Source organism: Epinephelus fuscoguttatus, linkage group LG2, assembly GCF_011397635.1.
Source record: "Epinephelus fuscoguttatus linkage group LG2, E.fuscoguttatus.final_Chr_v1".
NCBI lineage: Eukaryota > Metazoa > Chordata > Actinopteri > Perciformes > Serranidae > Epinephelus > Epinephelus fuscoguttatus.
Window position 1 is genome coordinate 39,273,454 of NC_064753.1, and position 25,820 is coordinate 39,299,273.

Below are 25,820 nucleotides of genomic sequence, written 5' to 3' on the forward strand. Positions count from 1 at the left end.
TCATGCATGGGGACAGCCCTTATTGCTTGTTTCGCCAAAAGTGTGCGAATTTCCTCTCTCAGTATTGGGGCCGAGGACGGATGTATGGCTGATACCACAATGCCTCTGAATAGCAGAGGACGCTTTCGGAATTGGAGTCTGTAGCCGTGATACAGGGCCCATAATCCACTTCGACGCTGAGCATGCGCGCCAGGGTGCCTGCCTTGCGGCCAGCCTGCCGAGCATAATCATTTGTGGTATGATAGCGCCCTATGCTGGTAGGCCCGCACACTGGCCGAGCGGAGTTTGAGAGAGTGATTGAGTGTGCAGACGAGGTGTTGTTTCCTCATTTATTTACGCCATATGGAGTTTTTGAGTGGGACGAAAACAGCCCTTTATTAACACACGGGAGCTCTGAACATTGTGAACACAAAAACATGTCACTGTGTCTTTGGTAACTGCACAAGTACAACATTTTCCTTTTGTGGCATAAACAACAAGTGATAATGTCGGCCCCGGTGACTCGGGATTTGTGAGTGCAGGGAGCTGTATGTGTGTGCTTGGGTGCAACTGTATGCTTAACCGGAGCAAACTGTAAGTGAGGCATCTCTCGGTTTAGCCCTGTCAGTCGAGAGTCCATAAATTGCGGGGAGACGTCAGGCGCACCCTGCCTGTTTGTTTCCCCCGCCGTCCCGGGGAGAGCTAGGCGGAAGACTGCTTCCTCCCTCTCCATGTGTGAGACGACTTTGGGGCCGCTGCCTGCCTCGGAACAAAACGTTGTTTAGTCCAAGCTGACTGTTTCGGCTGGGGACGTGGCTCCGGTGTAGCTGATGGCCGTTGATGAGAGTAATCCTCCGGGGAGGGCCTCTTCTGAGCAGGGCGCCGAGTGAGAGAGTGTGACTGGGGACGAGGGCGTCTCTGGTCACTGCGAGACTGCGGATGCGGCTGGGCGTATGCGCGCCTGGGTATGCTCATTCGCAGAGCCTCCTCCTGCTTCTTCCTTTGGCCACAGAGAGTCTGAATTTTATCCAGAGCCTGTCCGAACAGTCCGGTAGGTTCAACCACCTGGTGGAGAAATACAGAGCGCTGTGTCTCGGGGAGCTCGGTTAGCGTTAGCCACAGATGACGCTAAGCTACCACTGTCTCGGCCATGCTCTTCCCCAGGGCCACGGCTGCCGTGCTGGAGAGAAGGAGAATAAAGTCGGCGGTTCTGCGCACCTCATCCAGCGCTCCGGCTGCGTTCTCCTTCTTTACCAGAGCTTCATGCAGCTCCCGTAACATCTCACCCTGGTATGCCTGCAGCATAGAAGCCGTATTCAGCGCACGAGCGGTTAGCCCCTGGGCGCGGTATATTTTCTCTAGCTGGGAGGTGGAGAATCTGCACTGCCGGCTGGGGAGAGTGGGCTTGCTGGCCACTGAATTGGGCTTCGGCGCCAGGTGCACTGCCAGCGTTTCATTCATAGGAGGGATGTTGGTTAGTCCGGTGGACTCCATTCCCTCCAAGTCCAGGAACTGGGAAAAAGGCAGGGAAAGCGGGGCCTTGGGGGATGCCCAGGTCTGCGAAAGCTCAAGTGTAAAATCAGGGAGGACCAGTAGTTTGTGTCTCACCGTTGCCGGCTGCTGGGGGAGAAAATAGTTACCGGCAAGTCGGGTCTGCTGCTGGCGGACAGGCGGAGCTGGCCATGGTACCTCGAGACGCTTGGCCACTCGACGGCACAAGTCAATCAAAGCCGGGGTGGTGCCGTCCGGTTCGGCTGGCAAATCTCCCGATTCAAGGACCTGGCGGTGATCAGCATCCTCTTCTCCCTCTCCCTCCGCTTCGCCCTCCGTGAAACCGCCCGAAGCGGCTAGAGAGAGCTCATCGTCAGAGGGCACACACAACGGCGCGTTATCCAGCGTGACGGTGAAATCAACCGCATCCTCCTCCATGCCCACATAGTCAGTGGTAGGGAGTATCTCGCCCATTTGGTCCCCCCAGGACTGTCCCACGCTGCACTCGAAGCTCAGGCCGTCAAGCTCCAACTCCGTGGGTGACTCGGTGACCTCGGACAGCATGGGGTCCCAGAGAGCGGCGGATTTTGCCAGCGCCTTCGGCAGAAAATTCACGCATCTCTCCAGGGTCGATTTCCAGAGCTGGCAACAGTGCACACAGGACTCCGGGCCAGAAAGTGCCACTTTCGCATGCAACATGCCAAGACACAGTGGGCAGGCATCATGCGTATCCATCTCCGACAGGGAAAAACCACAAGCACTCGGGCATGGACGGTACTTGGACTTCCTAGCTGAGCTAGCCTTGCTAGACCCCCTAGGAGAGTGCCGTTTCTTTACTGGAGCCGTTCCGCTTTGCTAGTTAGCAAGCTAAACAGGCGAGTCGTTAACTGGAGCTAAACTTTTGGAATGGAAATTTGTTAGTGTGGCTAAACAAATAGTCGTTAGCTAGGCTATACGGCAGAGGGACGGCTAGTTAGCAAGCTAAACATGCACGTCGAAACTGGTATTTGTTAGCACCACTAAACAAATAACCATAGCCAGGCTAAACGAGAGAGCAGCAAGTTAGCAAGCTAAACAAGCGCAACGCAGAAACAGCCTTGATAGCGACGCCCTGGGTAGGGAGCAAGCTCACCTCCTGTGGACAGTTAAATCGCTAGCAAGTGTTCCACAGTACTCAGGTTATGCGAGGTGAAGTGCAATAAGATTGAGGAAATGAGACTGTGCAGGGTATTTTATAGCCCCGAGGGAAGGTGGGACTTCCCTTGCCTGTGACAGTCTCATTGGCCTTGACAGGCGTGTTGAAAAAGCTTCTTCAGGTTGGTCTCGCGAGGACGCAATCCCCATACTAATGTGTTGTACCGAGTGTACCAACCGAAAGGGAACACCCATATTTCACTTACTGTTACAAAACCACAAGGTCTATGATTTCGTAACAGTACAGCGCTCTGGGGTTAATGTTCTGCCAAGTATTTTCTAGAATGAAACTGATGATGAAGCAATTTGTGATGTTTTGTAATTAAATAAGTCGCACATTGTCAAGGTTTGTGTTACAATGATGCTGACTTTTAATAGACTATGAACACATCACATTAAAATGTATCACTGATCTGTGACATTCCCTCACTCTTGATATACAATGTGGAGATGTGTGTATCAAGTGCATCTTAAAGTAATTTTCCCCCACTTGACATAAGCAGGAAGAATGTAAAGAACGTCGTCGACACTTGAGTGCTTCATCCCTATACAAAGAATAAATCCAGTAATTATTAGCACAATATTAACAGCTTGGCACTATTAGTGGAAAACTGTATTAAAACATATTTGCTCATAATAAACAATGCAAAGACGGTTGCATCATGTTTGAAATTGTTTTTCTCTCTACTTATTTACAGGCCTCTCACACATTTACAGGCTATGTATGGACTGGAGGAAAAGGTATGAGAGCGTAATGCATTTAACTGAGAAAAAAATCTGCTTTGTATTTCTGAAATAATGTGATTACAATCCCAATTCAGAAAAATGAGAATTTATTAGATAATGATCTCATTAATTCAGGAGGGAAAAGCAGATTTTTCCCCCCATAAAAACCTCTGAATTCTTCTTTTTTTGAATTAATTCATCTTTTTTTATAAATATTATTTTTTTGGGCTTTTGCCTTTAATGGATAGGAAAGTGTATCAAGCGTGAAGGGGGAGAAAGAGAGAGGGGATGACATGCAGCAAAGGGCTGCAGGCCAGAATCAAACCTGCGGCTGCTGCAACAAGGACGGCGCCTCTGTACATGGGGAGTCTGTTCTACCCACTGAGCCACTGACACCCCAAAACCTCTGAATTCTGATTAGAATCTTGTTAATTAAGAAAAACGGGTTATTTTTTTTGTCAAAAGTATTAGGCTTCTGTAAAAGACATATCAGCAGGTAACTTAGTAAAAGTGCCATTTATTTCATCAATAGAAAATGGCCTAATTTACCCATTTAGCTATTTGGAAACATACTGCAGTAGTGCCTCAAACATTTAATTGATCAAAAGTTTGGTCAGCCGACAGGAACTTCATCTGTTTCAATATTTGATGAATCACATGAAAAAAGACAAACATTCACTGGTTTCAGCTTCTCCAATACAAGAATTTACTACTTTTCATTTTCTTCTTCTTTGTTTTATGTGATGGTAAAAGGAATGCCATTGAGTTTTGGACTGTTGGTTGGACAAAACGAGACATCTGAAGACGTCACCTGGGGCTCTGGAAAACTGGGACTGACATTTTCCACTGTTTTCTGATCTTTTATGGACCAAATGATTAATCAGTTGAGAAACCATCTGATTTTTCAATAATGACAATAGTTATAAGCTGCATGTAATTAAAATCATATTATTAGTCAGGGCATCAAAATAAGCATGAACATCATGTTTATTTTGATGTTTACTGATAACTAAATCCAGAATGTACAGCTAACAGTGACAAGCTGCTGGCAAAATCCCATCTGACTTTGTAAGAGCTTAATGATCTCCGGCTGACAGGTCCTACATGATATCTCTGACAGCTCTCTACTGAAGCTACTTGAGCGAACATCGGCTTCACAGAATAACAGCACAAGCAACTTCACAGTCTTGAATTCCTGAGGTCCCTGGGGTGCTTGGATGTCCATCCTTTTTGCTGCTTCTGCAGATCAGCAAAGGCTTTAGACTTTGATTGTGCACATTTGCCTGTGAGCTGTGATGGACTGTAACATATGAGGGATCACTGGATGCACTGATGGTTGCTTCATCAAATGCAGCAAGTGATCCCCTGGCTCAATATTATGGGTATTAATTCTGCCTGAAACAGACAACACATGCAAATATTTGGATGTCTTTATCCCCCAAATCCCCCGTAACAAGGCTGGGAAAATTCTAGCAGGCACTTAATACTACAATTGTTTTTAATGATGAGAAAGGGTAAGGTGTTTTTCGAGAGAGTCTCACGAAATCAAATGTCTTCACTGTGACCTTGTTAAATGCACTTCAAGTAAAACAACCTGCTAATCTCTGTCCTGGTCCCCAGTGCAATATGTACAACCTTTACAACATGTTAAAACTGCTGCAGCAGTAAGCATAGGGATAGCGGAATGGAGTTGTTTTTCTTCTCCTGCTGTCCTCTGGCGTAAAAATCACGAGCAGTCATCACAGCAATAAAAGCTGAGTGCTCATGAGCCACCCTTGGGGAGCTATTGGAGCAGAAGCGGTGTATGCGTGAGATGCAGGTGTTGTAGCCCTAACTAAACTCCTGACATTTTCACTGCTCTCCTCCACAGGTGAAGTAAGGTGGGGGTTTGAGACTGCCTGTAAATTATCATCTCATGCTGAAGCTGTAAGGCATGTTAGCTCCAGTGGAGACTGGTGTGCGTGTGTGCGTGTGTATTGTGGGTGTCTGTTGTGGTTGTGAGCCTGATTATTATACTGTGTAGGCATCAGGGTGAATTCAAGGCAACAGCTGACAGGGGGAAAAATAACTTGCATCTTTATCCCACAGCCATTTAGTATGTGAGTAGAGTTCCTATAAATCTCTTTTTTGACGCTCACATTATTGAACCATTACACAATATGTCATCAAAAGACACTGTTCAACGTGTTGGTGAACATCATAAACAGATCTGTCTGTCACCAAAATATGTTAGCAGTCCCTCCCAGGCATGATTTACTCAATTCCTACAATCAACAGATCACAGAAACCATTAGAACTTGTGGTGTCATAAAGGATCATAAACTACGAGAGGCTGAGTCACAAATATAAAAGCCAGTGCTGATGTGAGGTCAGTTATTGGGTCATTAACTTCTCCATTCAAAATGAAGCTGAGCCTTTAAAGAGGTGCAACTGTAAGTCACCTGAGATTGTGTAATATGACAATATATCAAGGTTGTAAGAAAACTAGAATTACTGCCCCATGGTTGTATGCCTCTGTGCACCAGTCAAGTTTCTCTCTTACAGTTTACATCCATCACATCTTCCCCTGGCAGCAGCGATGATCTATACAGATCTATTCAACCAGCACAGTTTCAAACTTGGTGTCACCAATTCAGTTTCTGACCGTGTCTCCCCTTCTGTTCCTGAGATATGACGTTGTATAATGGCCAGAAAACTGTTGTACGTAGAATATTATGATGTCACAGTGAACTTGACCTTTTTGAATATAAAATGTCATCACTTCATCATTGCATCGTATTAGACATTAGACCAAATTCTGATCAGTTTATTCTTCAGTCTAAGTGGACGTTTGTGTCAAATTTGAGGAAATTTCCTTAAGGTGTTCTTGAGATGTTGCTTTCACAAGAATGAGACAAACAAGGTCACAGTGACCTTGACCTTTTACCACTTAAATCTAATCAGTTCATCACTGAATCAAAGTTAACATCTGTGCCAAATGTAAGAAATTCCCTTGAGGTGTTCTTGAGATAGCACTTTCACGAGAATGAGATGAAAGGTCACATACTGACCTTGAACTGTGACCACAAAATTTTATCAGGTCATTGTTGAGTTCAAGGTAACGTTAGTTCCAAATTTAACTAAATGTCCTCAAGGTGTTTTTGAGATACTGTGTTCACAAGAATGAGATGGATGAGGTCACAGTGACCATGATCTTTGATCACCAAAATCTTATCAGTTCACTGTTGACTCAAAGTGGATGTTTGTGCCAAACTCAAAGAAACTCCCTCAAGGTGTTCTTGAGATATCATGTTCATGAGAAAGAGACAGATGCAAAGTCACAGAGACCTTGACCTTTGACCACCATTACCTACTCAGTTCATTACTCAGTTCAAGTCGCCATCTCTGCCAAATTTGGAAAAATTCCCTCAAGGCATTCTTGAGGTATTGTGTTCACAAGAATGGGACAGACAGACAACCTGAAAAAATGATGTCTCAGGCCATGGCTATCGCCTTCGTGGAGGCACTAAAAAGGATAACCTGGCCTGCCTGACATTCTTGAGGTATTGCGTCCACAAGAATGGGACGGACAGATGGACCGACGAAGAGACAACCCAAAAACATACTACCGCCGGCCACAGCTATCGCCAGCATGGAGGCATAAATAAGAAGGTCAGCTGGGCCTGCCTGTTGGTAAAGTACACTCAGTAGACAGAGCCATTGTAATTTTATAAATGTGCAGAATCTGCAGTTACCTATTTGAGCCTGGTCATTGTGTCTGCAGAGCCTCTCTGTCTCACTGACTGCAGCTTAAACCACAGAGTGCAGCCACAGCGAGTGGAGAGGTCTGAATATTCATGTAGCAGCACGGAGGACTCACTTTAGGGAAAACTGCCTGATGTACTGTCACTAATGTCTGCCCAACAGCCACTGGGTTTGTTGTGAGTCTTTTTCAAAATAGAGTTACTTAAAGGGTTTCAAAAGTCACCAAATCAAGTGACACCAAGGCTGCAACTGGGCATTAGTTTCCTAAAAACAAATCTTTAGAATATCTTGTCTGTTAATCAATTCACTTTTTGCTCAGTGCCTAACCAGATGGTTTGTTACAAAGAACCGTCTGAGAAGCTGTCATTGGAAACTGTTTGGAAAAGGTAAGGCACTTCCACGTGATTGGATGAGCTATGTGTCTATCACCATCTATCAACCAACTTTAACCAGTCAGACCAAAGAACCTACCAGTGGGACCAGCTGATAAATCAAACTCTTGCCGAAGCAAGTCGGGAGGCATGTATCTTTTTTTCCAACCCACTTTAGATCAAACAATGGCCACTTCTGCATATGAAAACACGCTGCCAGACATAAAGGTCCAATGACTGACTGCCAGTCTGATGCTTGCCAGTGCCATTGAAAGAGACTGCTGCTAACTAACTAGCTCGCCCACTCAGCGGTCCCTCCACCTCTCCCCATCACTCTGAAACTAAAAAGCCAGTGAGTTTGGTGATCTCGCGGGTAGTGGTCCGGTATCAGACCCCCGGCCCTGAGGTTTACACGGGCTGAATTTGAGTTGCTATAGCCACTGAATGTCCATCTACGCGAAATACAACAGCTACAGTCACTTAGAAAAATAGCATATTGGTAGTAAGGGAGTTCCAACCAGCTCTGTCATCACAGTGTGAGCAGTATGTACAGATGAGCGGTGTTTGGCTTAGCCCCATGCTGCCACAGAGCTGCCAGCTCCAGGGAACTCCACGCTGCAATGAAAGAGCTGGTTAAAAGTCAGCAAAGTTTCCCTTTAACAGCTGAAGTAACTCAAAGTCAGACAGTGACTGTTAGTAAAAACAGATAAACACTGGGGAGGCATACACATGTAAACACAACAGAAATATAAAAGAGGTAGAGCGGCATCAAAACTCAATGCCCTGCCTTTAAGGCAAGGGCTGAGAAGGGGGAATTTTTTGGCAAGAGTGCTGTTCAAAGCCATAGATTACCTCAAGCTGTGTCACTTCATGGGGTGCCCAGCTATTGATGCCTCTATGAGCCAGCGCCTGCCTTCCTGCGTGCCATTGCCTGCTTTCATAATGCTAAAGTGGGTGTTGTTTCATCTATAACTAATTAAAAAAACAATCAATGTAGTCGGGGGAAGAGCGAAAATGCCTTCTGAATAGAGAAAAGCCTTCTACGTCTTTCTTTGCTCTTCTGGCGTGAAGAAATACTCTCTGTTCTGATATATCTAGTGCTATTGCAGCAACTATGATAACCTTTTTAGAAGCCACCATTGCTGTTTTCAATGATCAATCGCCTCTTTGTGTCGACACACACACACACCTAAACCATGCCGTAGCTGCCAGTAGTTCCTCACAGGGCGCTGCTTCGTGCAAACAACAAGTGGCACTGACACGCACACATTACTTGAAGTCCTGAAAAGATGGATTTTCGTGTGGTCTTGTGACATCCTGAGAATGCAGCTGCTTTACAAGGTAATAAAATGCCAGAAAACAGAGAAAAAATTCAATTTCCTAAATCCCAATGTCACATCTACACATGACTTGCTTTGTCAACCAACAGGACCAAACTCAAAAATATTCAGTTTACTGAAACATAAGATAAAGTACATCAGTAAATCCTCACAGTTGAAACTTGAACCAAAGACTGGAACGTGAACCTTTCTTCATGCATTACTTAGAAGAGAGGCAGATGCCCAGCTAACAAACCAACACAGCAGACCAACAAGCAATACTGCATCACTGCTCAATAATAAAGCTTTGTTTAGAGGCAGCCCAGAAGTGAGTAAACTGCTTAAAAGTTAATGTGCCTGTGCGTTTTATCTCTAGTAGGAGGATTAAGCAGGTCATTACCAAAAAGCTTATAACTGAGGCCGACTGAGGGATTTAGTAAACTCCTCATCAAATGGAGGAAAGACAAGAGAGAAATGTATGAACAAGATCTTTCTGCATCATTTTTGAGGCAGGTCATGTTAGCTGCTTCTTCGACAACATCATAGAAACAAATGTGGAAGGAAGGAACAAAGGATGTTTAGAAACAAATCATGCTATGGTAGGATTTAGTGCACATGGTATACAGGTGCGGGAACGATAATCTGGACTGTGTAAACTAGCAGTTAAAGGGAAATGGCAGATGTCTGTTTTTTTTTTTCTTCAGAAACAATCAGAGCCCTTCATATTTTGAAAACTGTATTTTAGCAAGTAAACAAAACTGCAGTGTAACCAACAACCCAGTATCCTAGAAATTATCTATGTATAGTACTTAACTGCTTTCATAATTGCATTTTTTTAGTAACGTAATCGTTAACAGCATTTCATTTTCTAAAAAAACATAAAAATAAAGCCTATTGTCTTAGGATTTGGCAATAAATGTATGTTGATTGACTTTAGGGAAAGACTGTTAATTTGAGTCTTGATAGTGTATTGCAAAATTACCTACCTGTTTTGGCAGAAAAATCTAAAATACTAGGGGTGTAAATCACCAGTTTCATCACGACATTATATTGATTCTCTGGACAGCGATACAATATTTGCCGATATTACAAAATCTGCCACAACACAATTTCGAGTCGATGCGATTTAGGGGCCTGCAATCGTTATGAAATGATATTATAAGATCATTTCACATTATCTGTTACAGAAGACGCAGCTACCCCTTTCTTTTTTCTTTTCACCATAAAAAAATAAAAACAGCACATAAATAATGTGAAGTGCAGTTAAGTTAACTTTAACCTAACTAACACACATGGGATAAGTTAACATTCAGGGTTTTCTGTAAGAAAGACTTTTCTGGAAGAAATATTTTCATTTTAACCTAAATTATCATCTGTTTCATAAATTTTCAGGGTTAACAGGCTTAAAGCTTTGAAGGCAAACTTCTCCAAAGAGCCATAATACATGAACAAAAACATCATTTAACAAAAGTATCAAATTCAGCTCAGTAACAACTGTCAAGGTTCATGGACAAAACAATTGTTTTTTTGCCCATTACATTATTTTAAAACTTAGACTCTTGCAATCAGGACTCTCGGAGCAAGCAGTTACTTGGTTCACCAACTATCTCAGTAATAGGACTCAGTGCATTAAATATGATGGCCTGTGTTCTGATATTGTTACTGTCCACAAGGGGGTGCCACAGGGTTCTGTATTAGGTCCCCTTTTATTCATTATTTATATCAATGATTTGGGTATAAATGTGACAAATGCTAATTTGCATTTCTATGCTGATGACACAATTATTTACTGCTGTGGATCAACTCTTGTTCAGGCCATTGAATCCCTGCAGAAAGCCTTTGTTGCTGTCCAGCATTCATTACTTCAGTTGAAACTTGTTCTCAATGCAGACAAGACTAATCTTATGCTGTTCTCTAATTCTAGAAAGAGGCCACAAATTATCCCCTCAGTGACCACTCTTGAGGGAAATGAAATAGAGGTGGTTCACGAGTATAAATACCTGGGTGTTTTGATTGATGCCTCCCTCACTTTCAAGCCGCATATAGAGAAATTAGTGAAGAAGCTGAGGATAAAATTGGGTTTTTACTTTCGAAATAAGCTATGTTTTTCTTTTAATGCAAAAAAGCGACTTGTTGCTGCTACCTTTTTACCAGTGTTGGATTATGGAGATCTTTTATATATGAATGCGTCTGCTAAATGTCTTCATATGGTTGACGCTGTCTACCATGCTTCTCTGAGGTTCATTACTAATTGTAAACCATTGACACACCACTGTGAGTTATACTCTCGGGTTGGATGGGCTGCTCTGGCCACCCGAAGGCTCAGTCATTGGTATACTTTTATATATAAGGCATTACTTGGTCTACTGCCTTCCTACATTTGTTCCTTAATTGCACAGAGAAGTGCTGGTCCTTACTTCTTTCGTTCGCAAGACTACTTGTTGCTTTCTGTTCCATATGCCCGTACTGAATTGGGTAAAAAGGCTTTTGTCTACTCTGCACCTTCAGCATGGAATATGTTGCAAAATGACTGGAAACTAACAGGGTTAATTTCTTTGAGCACCTTTAAATCCAAACTAAGAATACTTGAGGCCGACTCCACTACATGTACTTGTTTTTCATAATCTGCTTGTAAATTCAATACTATTTGTTTGTGTTTTATCTGTGTAATTTGTAACCGTGTTTCATACTTGCTGCTGCCTATCTTGGCCAGGTCTCCCTTGAAAAAGAGGTTGTTAATCTCAATGGGATCTTCCTGGTTAAATAAAGGTTAATAAATAATAAATAAATAACATTGCATAAATTAGCCTAGCGGCTAGCAGATTTTTTCCTTTAAGTCACTGTATCTCCTGACACAACAACTCAGTTGAATATCAGTCTGCGTGCACCTTTTTTCAGCTGAACATTGTTAAAACAGAGCAGCTAATGTTGCTGCAGTGAGAATTTAGCAGAGTGAGATGCCATCAAGGCAGGTAACATTACATTGTGTTTTATCCTGTAACAGCAATGTTTACATGAATGACCTGTATTTTCTCCGAAATCCAAAATATTTTTACACAGCTGATTTATTCCCGAGTAAATAACGTTATCCTCATTGTCTTTCTCTTGGCTGCTTGCCGTCTGCCTGCTGCTGTTTGACGGTGACACAGACTTTCAAAATAAAAGCACATCCTAAAGATGACAATACTGATCAACGTTTTTACTTTGCATCAATGACATTGGATAGTTGATTGTTTAATCAATGTATCAATCCAGATCGATGGATTGTTACAACCCCTATGAAATACGTTGTCATGAAAAAATTAATAAATTTGTTTACTATCCACATGTATGTGTGTATATTTATTGTTTTTAGATACTACGGTTTGAGGTCCTAAAGACACTGCAGCCATGTTTCTGTATGTTAATGACGCTGACATGAAGCCTGCAGCTTAACCATGTTCTAGCACTATTTAATAAACTGTTTAACAAAAACAACATGAAATGACTCAAGTATTTTCCAATTAGAAGCAATATACATAGTAATACTGTGTCATCTTTTCTTCTTACATAAAGGGGAAGAGGAAGCTCATTAGATTGCCAAGCTTGAAACCAAAGTAAACATCTTTCAGCTTCTTTTTTGGGTTCTTTGTGACTGTAAATGTCTCCTTTGTGCAAATTTTCTGAATTAAACAGCTCCTTTAGTTTTTCTGTGTGAGATTCATATTTACCAAACAACTAACAAATCAGGCGTTAAGTTATGCAACTAGCCGAGCCTCATCATTAACTCTGTTTAAACACATGTAAACAAGGCACAACTGAAACAATACAATTAAATACTTTTACTTTTTATAACTTTATTACCAAACAAATTGTACGAGGAATTGTGCAATAAGTGCCAGCATATATTAACGAGGCCAATACAAGCTAAATAGTGTGTTCGCTCTGGCTGTTGATGATTTCATAACACAGAATTTATCATAACACACCAACCACAGGACATGGCTGTCTCAAATATCAGATGTGGTATGAAGTGGTGTGCCATTATCCAGGGATTATCTCGTGCTGAATGGGGGTGTGTGTCTCTTGATGCAGACACACATACTACCCGTGTTATACAAGCTAATGAACCCAGAGTTAGTTCAAAGAGCTCCATCTTTCCTTATGCTATCAAAGATGATTCAGTGATGACAAGGGGAGAAACGCTGGGCTTCAGGGGACTTGTTACAGCTATGCTTAATCATTTCATCATACAAGCAAGACTGGGCCATTTTTCACAGGGGACAAAAGAGCATGCAGAAAATGTGAGATTTAATTTACCCATATAATGAAGCCCAGAACAAATTGGCATGCAGAAGAGATTGGGCTGTATATACAGTATGTTATTTAATCTCACATACAGTAATCAAGTTTACTTCATAAAACAAAAATTTATTTCAGCAAGACTGTGATCATGGGCTGTGCATGAGCAATTTATCTACGCTACATGACATCTAAGGACAGTGATCATCCCAGTTGTTGGGCGTGTATCGGTAGGTTCAAACAACAAGAAGCTGCCAGCTGTAATCGGATTGTCTCACCCAATCACTTAACTATTAGCAACACCATTTAATTTGATACCCATAAGGTGAATGGAGTCGTGCGTAGTGTGGCCATGCTTTGGAATGTTTTAATGGCATCTCGGCACACTGAACCTCCAACTCTGTCAAATACAATGTGCCCAGTCTCTCCACACCACAGACTGTATGGGTTGTAGCAACTGCTGCCTGAATATGAGCTCTGTGCTGGGGACATTGTGAGAGTCCACCTGGTTGCACAGTCTAGCTGTTTTTTGTTAGTGCAAGTTGGGACCATTTGGCGGCTCTGTGTTGGATGTTAGCTGCTGCTGTTGTGTTAGTTCATGCTAACTTGGCAGACAGTGAACTGACTGTTCACCAGCGTGGGAGGAGAGTGGCTTTGGAGGCGGCAGTAACAGAAAATTTGCTGATCTGGCAGGGAGTTTGGATGGTTCAGGTTCAGATCTCTGGTGCAAAAGAATTGAATGCAGGTATCGTTTGACTAGAATCGTTTTGATACAACTTGGGTCTGGGTTATATCAGTTGATACTCAGCCCTACTGACATCAGAATAATAACCTTACTTCACTGATATGTGAGGAACTCGAACATGACTCTATGTTGCCCCAATGAGGACTATAACAATACTGATACTGACCTCTAATCCATTCACAAGGAAACGGCCAACTGGCTGGACATCCTGTTGACATTCACCGCCGAGTCTTTCCACAGGTCGTTTGTCTGGTATGTTTTGCTTGCAGCTTCCTCAGCACCTAGACGTGACAGAGAAGAAAGTAGAACTCCATTATTATGGCTTAAACTTATTTATAAAAGATAAATAATTATTATAGTAATACTAATAATAGTCATTTTCCCTTCTAAGATTGTTTCATTTGAATCATTTAACTTGTCTAAAGAGGTAAAACTATACTGTATCTCACAAGGAAAACAAAGAGAAAGTCCTGAAAATAAACGTAACTTACAGCAGAATTTTGTGCTTTAATATTAACGACTACAACTTATAACCCATAGATTACGGACAGCCAAGCTCTGCAAGCCTTTGACAAGTGTTTGCCCTAAGTATAATAGCATCAGGTGCCCAGGTTTGTGTTTGCTGTTACAATTTACGACCCCTAGATTCATCCTGTGACTCCCTCTGTGGGTCCCGAGTCACAGGTTGGGAACCACTGCCCTATAGGCTTGTGTTGCTCCTTGCATTCAACCCAAGTTTCTGTCGACAAAATGACATTTGTCACTGAAGTGCATCAATTTCACATGCATGCTTATTGTTATTCAGGGTCACACTGGAGTGGAAATGTAAGGGGTTTGGGCAGAGTTCATTCCAGCATGCATTGAGGGGAAGTTAGAAACAGTGGACAGGTAGCAGGTCTACCACATGTTAAATATTCACATAGCTGACAGGATTTAAAGTATTATGCAGGAGAATGAATTCCTCAGTACTTTGAGCATCTTGGTCTGAACAGGCTCCACATGAAATCCTTTAACAGGCTAAATGTTTCCGGAGGTAAATTATGATTGATTGCTCCTGCACACTAAGCAGCTTTTCAATACAAACTTTTCTGAGGGTTACAAAATCATCAGCTGTTGCAATTCTTTCCCACTGCTGCTAATTATAACCTTAAATCAATGCTTCATGGACTCTGACACTGATGCTCTATAAATTAAGACGAGGAAACAAATACATAATTGTAATTGTGCCCATGATGAATTTGTAGGCTTTCTGACAGCAGGGTCATTAATGTATAACCAATCTATCAGTGCAAATACACTGAGAGTGACATGGATACTTTACTCTGCAATTAATCTCACCACTGTATTTCTAGCCCCTGTTGAAACAGGCCATTAAACTAAAGAAGGTGCTAAATCGCCACATTAAAGAGAGAATATTGATCTTTTTATGAAATGTGCTTATTGACAAAGCACTTAAATTAGATATTGTAGTCATAAAACCAGCTGGGCTCTTTCTGTCATCGCAGGGGCCCCCTGTAGTTTTACAGGACGTGAAGAGAAAAAGGCTTGGAATAGGACAAGGTGAAATGGACGACATGTCATATAATATAATTCAATCCAATTAGGAATAAGTTAAATGAGTCAAAGCGCCGGCCAAATCAATATGTGAGAGTTAATGCTGATGCAGATTTTTGCTGGTATTCACCTTCAGTGTCTTTCAGACTACAGGTTGAAGACAGATGTGAAGGCTTTTTGTCTGTCACAATATTTACCGTATACCATCCCTGGATGAAAACACAAAATTTCTAAAATTATTTAAGATAATCTATGCTCAAAACCTGTAGCTACTTCCTACATATACGATAAAGACTGTATAGAGGTCTGAGAAAGAAAATAAATTAAATATTTCTGAGATAATTATGGTCTGATTGCACAAAGGGAGGATGTGTGTTTATGTAACCTGCCTTCGTTTGAACGATGGCACATGTTGTACCCAGACAGAGTGAAAAGGAAGTAGAAATGTCAGCAGTCTTAATCAATATTCCCCGGCTACTGTATGGGTGTACTGACGCTTTTTTGAGGCAGGTGTGCTGCAGGCAGATGGTGAGAAGTAGAAAATGAGAGTAAACGTCAGCCTAGAGCAGCTCATTATTCCTGGAGCTTATCCTGCACCACTCCTGCCATCTATGCATTTTCCAGGCAACATTTCATTCTAGATATCTCCTCTCTCTGAACATCTGGATATAGTGCCGTCTTGCTGAAAGGAGCATCTCAGCTGAGCTGCTGCGCAGGCATCCACGAACAGAGGCCAAATTCAGACAGTCAAGAATAACACACCAATCTATACATTCTGTTATATGAGGCCATTCAAAATAGCACGCATACATGTTAAACCAACAGAAACACCACATGCACTTGGAAAAGCATTTGTGGTTGAGAGCACATTTTGTTTCAAGATGAAATAAAAGTGTTAATAAAACATCTTAGTTTCCCCTGCAGTGTTTTATAGTGTTCCCTGTTAGCGTCTAAATAAATGATTACATATTTACAAAACATAGTTTATTAGGTACTAAGGCAGCCGAATACAACAGTCCTGCATTAAATCAAGCCTTTGTGAAAGTTACAATGTTTAGCTTTAGTTGAATCTGTTTTACAGAGGTGTTAACTCAGCTTTATGATCATTTTGGACGATGTAATTTCTGGTGCTCTTAAATTGTATTGCCCGATACCAACAGGTGTTTCTATTATTTTGTAATCTTCATTTATATCACTGAAGGTAAGCCAAACAACAGAAGCACCTCTATGTATACTGCAATACAGGTAAACAGCTCCACACGCTACATCCTTGATCATTTTGAAGGATGCAGCGTGTGCAAAATAGTAGAAACACCTGTTAGTATAAGGCAATATAATTTGAGAGCACCAGAAATTACACTGTCCAAAATGATCATAATGTTGAATTAACACCTCTCTAAAAACAGTTTCTACAAAATCTGAATGTTATAACCTTCATAAAGGATCAGATTTACTGCAGGACTGTTAAAGATAGGATAGGCTGCAATAGCTTCAGTTAAGGGTGCCAAATAAACTGGCAGCTAAGTGTAATATTAAGCTTATCAAAAGGACAGTTTACCCCCACATCAATAATACATATTTTTTCCTATTATCTGTAGTGATATTTACAAGTCTAGATTTAGTGTGAGCTGTCAAACAGTTTGAGATATCGGCTGTAGAGATGTCTGCCTCCTGTCAAATATAATGGAACTAGAGGTCAGGACACTCACCTTGTGGTGCTCAAAGCTCCAACAAATTGCATTCGAAAAACTCAACATCAATTTCTTCTTTAAGAAATCATGACTTGCTAACAAAAGATAATCCACAGATCTTGCTGTGAGCAGTTTCATGTAGGAGCCATTTGCTTTTTACCAAACTACACCTGCCAGTTGCATCACCACGCAGGAGGACCCTTGCTACTAATGGGCGAGAGTCCTAGGGTATTTTCACACTTGTGTCTTTTCAGCCCTATAAGTGGACTTGAGCAGTGACTCAGCACTCCTAGAGAACTCTCTAAAATGAACCGAACTCAGACCAGCTCGGGGGGTACTCTGAGCTCTGTTCGCTACAAGGCCCTAACTTGACCTATTCACTTAACCTGTGCCTTGTGAACACACAGTGCTCCAGGTTTGCTTTGCTCTTTGCCATTGTATTCAGCCCTCTAGATCACCTGCTGTTGCACTGAGGTGCTTGAAAAAACAGAAAAAAAACACATCGGCCTGTAACACTTGCAAGGACACAGGACGAGGAGTAGTTTGGTCCATGGTAGGTACTGCACGTCCCCAGATGTGGGAAGTAGAATACATCAAACGACAAACGTCTACAGCTGATAAACACTGAGGTTTTCAATTTTAAGCCAATCTGAAAACAAGGGGCTTCATAACCACGCTGCAGTGCCACGTCAGAGAAAAACAAAACAATATCAACATATATAGTGTGAACAGAAAGAGGACTGGGGCCCCATCAGACCTGAAGTCGACCAGAAAGAACTGAGTCATCTTTCAAATGAACTGACAATGTGAACACAAAAAGAACTGAGTCCCTTTTCTGTTGGTCCACTTTTTGGTGCACTTTAAGAGGACTGAGTTCAGTTTGTTTAAAAAGGACAATATGTACACTGATGGCAACCTTCTCTGTTGAGCTGTAACGTTAGCTAGCACAGTGGTGCTATGCAAGCTAGCAGTCGATGCACGCTTCCTTCCGTGCTGTGATTCGTTCTGTTGTCGAGTGTAGTTCGACAGAAAGAAAATAGTTCCTGCATGAAACTGCTCACAACAAGGTCTGTGGATTATCTTGAGTAACCAGGTCATGATTTCTGTAAAGAGACATTGCTGCTGAGTTTTTCAAATGTATTTTTTGATGCTTTGAGCACCACAAGCTGAGTACCATCTAGTTATATAATACTGGAGAGAAGGCAGACATCTCTACGGCCGATATCTCCAACACTCAGCAACTCACACAAAACAGTCTAGACTGATAAATAGCACTTCAGGTAAGGAGGACAATATATATATTTTTTTATTTTAGGATGAATTGTCCCTTAAAGCTTTAGGGAAAACAAGAAGTGGTGCTTCATCAGTGAGACGACACCTTTTAACTACATTAATAATGAGGTGCGATGCATCAGGATGTGTCTGATTTAGCTCAGCAGGTGACTGATTACCAATGTCCTGGAGTTAACCCTGCATATAGATTGATTTTTAAAACAAAGTTTAAATGATTTAAGGATTTTAAAAAGTGGTTATTTTTGCCACTTTTCATTTGATTGTGACAGTATGTGTAAGAGATGTTTTGGACTGTTCTTGTCTTGTTCAAAACACTCCTTATCTTCAAGAGATGTTTATCCAAAAAAGCGAGTACTGCCAAAAAAATAAATAAAAAAAGCAAAAAGTAGTTGATGGACTGATAAAAATAAACACGTCTTTACATGTTTATCATAAATAAACATCCTCTGTGACTGTGGTATAAATTACTTCTAACAATCACTGCAGCAGAAAACAAAACTTATTTGCTGATATAATAATAAAAGAAAATGTCATCACGCCAGACTGGTTGATGAAGATCTTAATTTCTGCAGAAGTTTAATTTCTTAAGTTAAATTTAGATCCAGGGGAAAAAAAGCATGGGTTATAGAAATAATCTCTTAAGGATGTGTTATGAAGGGCGATGAAAGCCAAAAAGCACTCCAGCTCCTCTTCAAGGTGGCTTAGCATGTGACTCTCAAAGCTTAGCACTGCGCTGACACCATTTTCACAGCCTTTACGTATTGTCCCATTCAATCGACCTTTCTTAAGCAAGGAGTTGACACTTCGCATATGAATCATGAACATCAACTTTATAGCTCTCCCCTGTGAATATATTTTGAACATTAGGCTGAGGATATTTCTTTTACGGCGCCTTGACTGAGAATGATATTAGGTCATTAATTATTCTAGTTGCTCCTCATTTGCTGCCATCGTGACACAAGCAGCCATCTATCAGGACTTGTAGTTGGGGTAAAAAAAGAGATGGAGACCCATCTGTTGGGCATTCATAATACATCCATTTTCTCTGGGGAGTCAGTGGCTGGCCAAACACTGAATGATCGCACCACTGATGCCACCATGACGCCAACCATCGTTGACCATCTGATGCCCAAAGCAATATCCAAGAATTCTGCGTCTGCAAAGTGAAGAGCTCAATTAATTGAGATTTCTGCTTGCAGAGCTGGAGTGAACTGATTAAATGTGATCACTTCTTATCGCACATTTCATCAACTCTGCCTCTACACACACACACACGCACACAAACCAGAGACACTGTGATAAACACATTTACAGATTCAATACAAATGTCAGTTTTACAGTCTTCCTTTCAATTATTGTTTGGAGCTGCAATTAACAAATATTAGGCATTATTCTCCAAATTCACCCAAAGTTTTTTCTGCCATTTATTCTTAGGAGAGTCTACATCAGATTCATGACGTTCTTAAACGGCAGCATTGTTTGCACCTGTGTTCTTATCATAATAAATCCAAATGTCCTCTTCAGTTGAGAGCATGTCCCAGTTGATCCTAATTAGCATAGGTTAATGCCCTGCCGATCCCCATAAAAGGCCATGAGACTGCAGGGATGTGTGTACACAGAAACTGAAGAAGAAAAATTGAGAGTTTTAATGTCCAACTGAAAATCTGAAAAGAGTGGAGCACTGGAATCCAGCCAAAAAATTACAAAAGAGACGAAAAAACTGGAGGTACTTCTGCAGAAAGTGAACGCCAAACAAGCCGTCATATTTAGTAGCATCAGGATTGGATGAACAATGACATAAAATAGATGCATGACATGTTAAAAATACGCATTAATCAACCACTCGCCCCACAAACCACAAACTTTCGACATCATAGCATCATGTCAGGACTCAAGACAGAGATGATCGCTGAGAGAAGATAAGGGTACTGTTTATGGTGGAAACGCAATGGGTCTAGGTACCATGTCATGTTGCTTTTGGTTCCAAACGTACCATACAGAAAATGTTTGGTAGAAAGGGACTTCTTTGTCCCACCCATCTCAACTGCCATTAATATTTTGTAGCATGATCAATCACTAATTATTAGACATGGCATGGTTCCCATTAACATAACTGATGTGTATTAAAGTGTTAGTGTTTATTTTAAAAGACCATGATGCTTTTTGTAAAGTAATCAAAATAATTAATAAAAAATGTGATCATAAATTATAAAATTACTATTGTAATATGAGTCTTTTAATATTACTGTAGAATTGAAGAAAATGCAATAACTAATTATTCTGGGTTTTAAGGAGGAATTTCTTCTTAAGAATAATTGGTGAATGAGGCCCATTCTTCTTGATGATCTGTTTGGTAAATTTATGGTCTAATTAAATCACAGAAATATGCATAACCCAAAAATCACGACACTGCCAAAAACAAAGATCTTTACTCCCCCCCATTCCCCCGAAAAAGCCACAAACCTTAGGGCCCGAGCTAGTCACCAATGCTAGGCATATCCTCCCAAAGCATCGGCCCCATGCCAACCTCTCCCAACTCTCAAAACATTAGGGTAATTTTCACACTGGATTTAGTGAACAAAGGGGGTTTCAGTGGGCCTGCATCACATGCTGGGAGATGTGTTGTGGTTGTCACAAGTGTTCAGGAATATAGACAGTAAATTCTGACGTTATTTAGTGGTGCTTTGCATATATTTAGGGGCTCTGTCACTCCTTTTTTGTGCCCAGATTGGGCGCAGCTGTTCATCCACTGTTTGTGCCCTTCTTTCCCATGCAGATACTATTTTCTATTTGTGAACACCCTAAATGTAAACTATGTATTTCCACACTTCACCTGTGGCATCATGAATTACTTACCCTTAAATAAACATACATTCTTTAGCTACTTTTTGCATTCAGTCATTAGATCATGGTAACATCAGCGTGAGAGTGACACACTTAAAGGATGAGGCAACAAGCACAAACAGGCTCTGGAGAGCAGGTTGACTCAGTGCGCAAACGCAGAACAAAACACAGAAACTTCAAAAACTGAAGCGTCTCCAAGAGCCACTCCTGCTTTGCACTCCAACTCTTAACTGAAGAAACAGGATGAAGGGATAAGACTTGGAGTGGGAGGCGGCAAAGACAAGCTTGCAAGAGGAAGCCAAGATGAAAGTAAATAAGAGTTTGGAAGTTTTTGGAAGCTGAGTAAATACCCTTGGTGCCTGTCAAGACCCTGTGGTGCTCTCTGTAGTGAACTCTGCTTTCAGGTTTGTAGGCAAAAACTGGCAGCGGGAAGACTTCAGCATTGGATTCCAGCAATAAGTCACAGAAGCAGCAAATAAACATACACAACAACTTTTAGCAACAGCAATAAACAAGTTAAAGCACAGGAATTATTTATTATCTCATTAAGCGTGCAAAAGGTGAAACTGCAAACTTACATCCACCCAACTAGTGCCCATGAGACTTCTTTTACACATATTTAATACTGCTGCAAGCTCAGCGTCAAAACTCATCACATCATATTTGTTCTGCAACTAACCATTATTTTATGTTATCGATTCATCTGTAGATTTTGGGGAAAGGAACAATCACGGAATGGAGAGACAGAGTTGTCTCACCTTTAACATGTCATGATGCTGGTGTTGTCTGGTTCTGCATAAAAATGCAAAGCCGCTGTAGAGATGGGACTTTATAGCGGCCCTATTGTGCAATCTCTGTGTAAAAAGGACTAATAAGCAGCAAATCCTTAAATGTGAGAAACTAGAACCAGTAAATGTGACAGGCTTTAGCTTGACATGATTATCTGAATATTAAAAAAGCTGACAATTACTTTTCTGTTGAAATTTTTTAGCTCTAAAATGGTTGCCTGGGTCAAGATCTTTGAATATGCAGACTCCACCGAGTTGTTTAAATTTACTGAGTCGTCTGGCATTGTGACATCAAACAGCAGTTTCTCAGATAAAATAAAAAATGAAAAGTGAGTGCCGCAGGGGGCTGATGGCTAGCTAATCAATGCCAAGGTCCGGACTAACACCAATGTCAAGCTGTTGTCAAGCACTGTCAAGTGGTGCGCCAGCACTGATGACGAGTAATAACTATGGCGAGAGCGACAGACAAGATGGACGCTGCTTTCAAGGCTGTCCTCTCAATACTGACTGACTTTGTATTTTTTTTACTTCACTTTGCCCCACTTTTAAAACCTCAGCAAAACAAGTATGTTGGCATGGCTATACGTCAGTGTGGACTTTAAATGAAAACCAGATTCAGGCAGATATGTGGGTTGCTAACTGATTTGCGTGAGGAGGCAGATTTGATTTTCATGGACCAATCACTAGAGCGGAAGCAATGCCAGACTCAAGATGACAACACAGTGTAACAAGTTGACAATTCTGTCTGTTATCAGGCAACTAAAATGGAGCTGATGTCTTTCAACCAAATTAAACAGTTTTCAGAAACCAAAAACAAATAATTATTGCCTGACTCCCCTGACCCAAAAACCAAAATAAAGGGCCAAAGAGTGCACGAAAACATATTTTGTCTTTGAAAGGACAGATGATGAGCACTCGTGCAGAACAAGAACAGAAAGACAACTGACACGAGAACACGTCCTACTGGCCTCTGTGTATCTGACGAACAGCTCTGAACTTGTTAGTAGCACAGACACCTCGGTGTGAGCTCCGAAAAAGCAGAGGGCTGTGCCCCAGCTGCCTTTCACATGAAGACAAGACTTGCATCTTCAGAACCTTGTTAGTTCTCTGAAAAGGCCACCGACTAGTTTGGAATATTAAGCAGCTCATGCTGTCGGAAATCAAAAGGATTTTGGAAGAGAGTGGGAAGCTTCAAAAAGGCTTTGATGGTATATATCGCTCAATCTCCTGCAGATATGACGGAATGAAGAAATAAAGATAAGGGAACAAAGAGCTTCTGAGAGAGGAGGCTGGCTGAGGTTATTCTGCTCCTCTCAGAATTCTGCATATGCATATATCATTATTCCGCAATCAGAGAGACTTGCTCTTAAAATGTCAAGACTTCTGACTGGAAAGACTGATAGCACGTGAGAGACAGAAATAGAAAAAAAATAGGAAAGTGGGACAGCATAATGTTTCAGGTCATTTCTCGTAACAGGCACACTCAAGTAAGGCAGTTGTCTCACTTCCAGTAATGTCCAAATGTAGACCACATATACAGCATTAATAAGTAAAGAATATGTTGGTGCTATAATGCCTGGCAATGCTGCGTCTGCACTCTGTGTGGAAGGAAGCATCCGTAGATATGAAACCCCAAGTGTACAAAATTTTTTGGATGAATCAAGATTCACTTTACGTGTCTAGTGTGTCCTCTGCTGGGAGAAGGAACAGTAATTAGGGTGTGGGGATGAAAAAACAGTTTCCTTATGAAGAAGAAGAGGGGATGGAGGCAGGAAGCAGAGCGAAATCTTTGTTATGATTTCTGTGTGGGAGAGGAAGCATTTCATCCAATTCTCTCCGGAGGAATCTAAGGTCAGGTTCCTAATGAAATGATTGGATCACCAGCGGTCGTTGCAAGAATAATTACAGAAACAGCAGGTTCCCACTGAAAGATTTAAAGACAAAGGCACACTGTGTCATTCTTAGCCAAACATGCTGATCTAATAATGGCACTCCTGTTTCAGTTAGAAAATTAACCATCACTTTGCAAAGAGATTAGATAACATGTCTCATGCGATACGTCCTTTCTTTAGTCACGGAAAGAATAAGTTGTTGCCCTTGATGCTTGAATGCAGTCTTTGGTTAAACCATATTCAATTTCAGAAAGAAAGGTGAAGACCTAAAGAGTCACAGTTTGAATAATTAAGATGGTCTGTTGAGAGATTTAATTTGTAAAGCACCCTGGCTCACTGAGTTGAAGAATTCACCAGAACTCAAGCAACAAGGTTGAACATGTCTGGCAATGGAGGAGGGGTTAATGGTTCTTCCCAGCTGAGTCTGTCTTTGCTATATTCTGCAGGGTTACCAATAAATGCCCTTTTCAAGATAATTATTACTCCAGTTAGCGTCCTGTCAATCTCACGATTTCGCTCTTCACTATAATTGCTCTTATATAAATCTCTTCAACCTCTCTCTGCAGCTCTCAGGCCATTTTCTTCCCTCTCTGTTCATCCTTCCATCATATATGTAAATATGATCACACAGGAATATGTTAAGGGCAGTAAGGCTGTTATACTTGGTGATTCAGGGATGTAATCTTCTTCTACTTTTACAGATTGTACAACAAGGCCATGCCAACTCTTTGGCAGTGTTCACAAGTCTATCAGCTTGTAACTCGGTTTGTAACCCAGAATGTCCATGTGGCTTGGCTGCAAGATTTCCTGCCATGGTCCAAATGTCTACTGGAAGCATTTCAGAAGTGGAGCATCTGAAGAAGTCTCTTGTTCTCACTGTTTATTACAACACCATGATTAGGTACCTTTAATATAGTCATACTGGGGCTGTCACTTTTCCCAAAAATCAAGATCGAACCAATGTGAAATGACATGCAATTTGTTCGAATGAATTCTTGAAGCGCCTCAGCTGTCTCACTTGGGTGGCAAGCTAACGTTAGTAGGTGAGTCCGTAGATTTGTCATCAGAGCAGCTCTGTACAAAATACAGCCTTGTCTTTGCTAATAATTTTTCCACTGTTAAATCCACTCAGTATGGCTTTGCTCGCCAACGTCCTCTGTTTTTGTAGCAAACAGCAGTAGTGTCTTTGCTTAAGCTTAGTTTACTTAAAGGTCAAGAGGGCATGCAACAGGTCAAGCTGCTGGTGAACTTTTAGAGTAACCACTGCTGAAACACAAGGCAAACTAACTTAAAAGCTTAGAAACTAAATTAACCGGTATCCTGTGCTAACAGTCTGTAAATGAACGGCCTGTTGCGCTCATAGACTGTAGATTTTTAATTCGAACAGTACATTACAGTTTGAAATTTAACTATGTTTATTGTTCTTAATCAAATGTTTGAACATCAATACATCTGCCCACTTCACCATTCTGTTAATAACTGAAAAAATGATAATGTTAGTAGTGCTATTTTACCAATGAACCAATTCTTTGTCCCAACCTCCTTAGTCACTGTTGCTAGATCGGACAAGCATGACAAAAAGAAACAGGCTTCAATGCCGGTTCGGTTTAGCTGGATGCTGCAGTGTTCATTAGATCATTTCTGAACGTCACGTAGTATTGTGTAGGCTTTCAGTCTCAAAGAAAATGGGAAAAACCACACATTCTGAGAGACCAAGGATAACAAGACATGTTGCTCCTGCACTGGCTGGTCTGTTCCCTTTTTCCCTCCTGGGGATAAGTAATGGTTTTCAATGATTCAATTTACAGTGCTAACACTAAAACCATACATGATTAAGGTAAAATGATTTCCACTTCATAATTTCACCTGTCGCTCTCTATTAAAAAGTCCTGTGCACACATTGTCTGA

The 25,820-nt window shown here is 41.4% G+C and overlaps 1 protein-coding gene across 1 annotated transcript in view; it reads right to left on the bottom strand.

The window, feature by feature from the left end:
• The window catches only part of glceb (glucuronic acid epimerase b), an 86,257-nt gene that overhangs the window by 37,438 nt on the left and 22,999 nt on the right, over positions 1-25,820 (bottom strand). Inside the window, exon 2 of the mRNA XM_049593326.1 lies at positions 14,017-14,131. The gene's annotated coding sequence lies outside the window, so the exon portion shown is untranslated. The remainder of the gene's footprint in view (positions 1-14,016; positions 14,132-25,820) is intronic.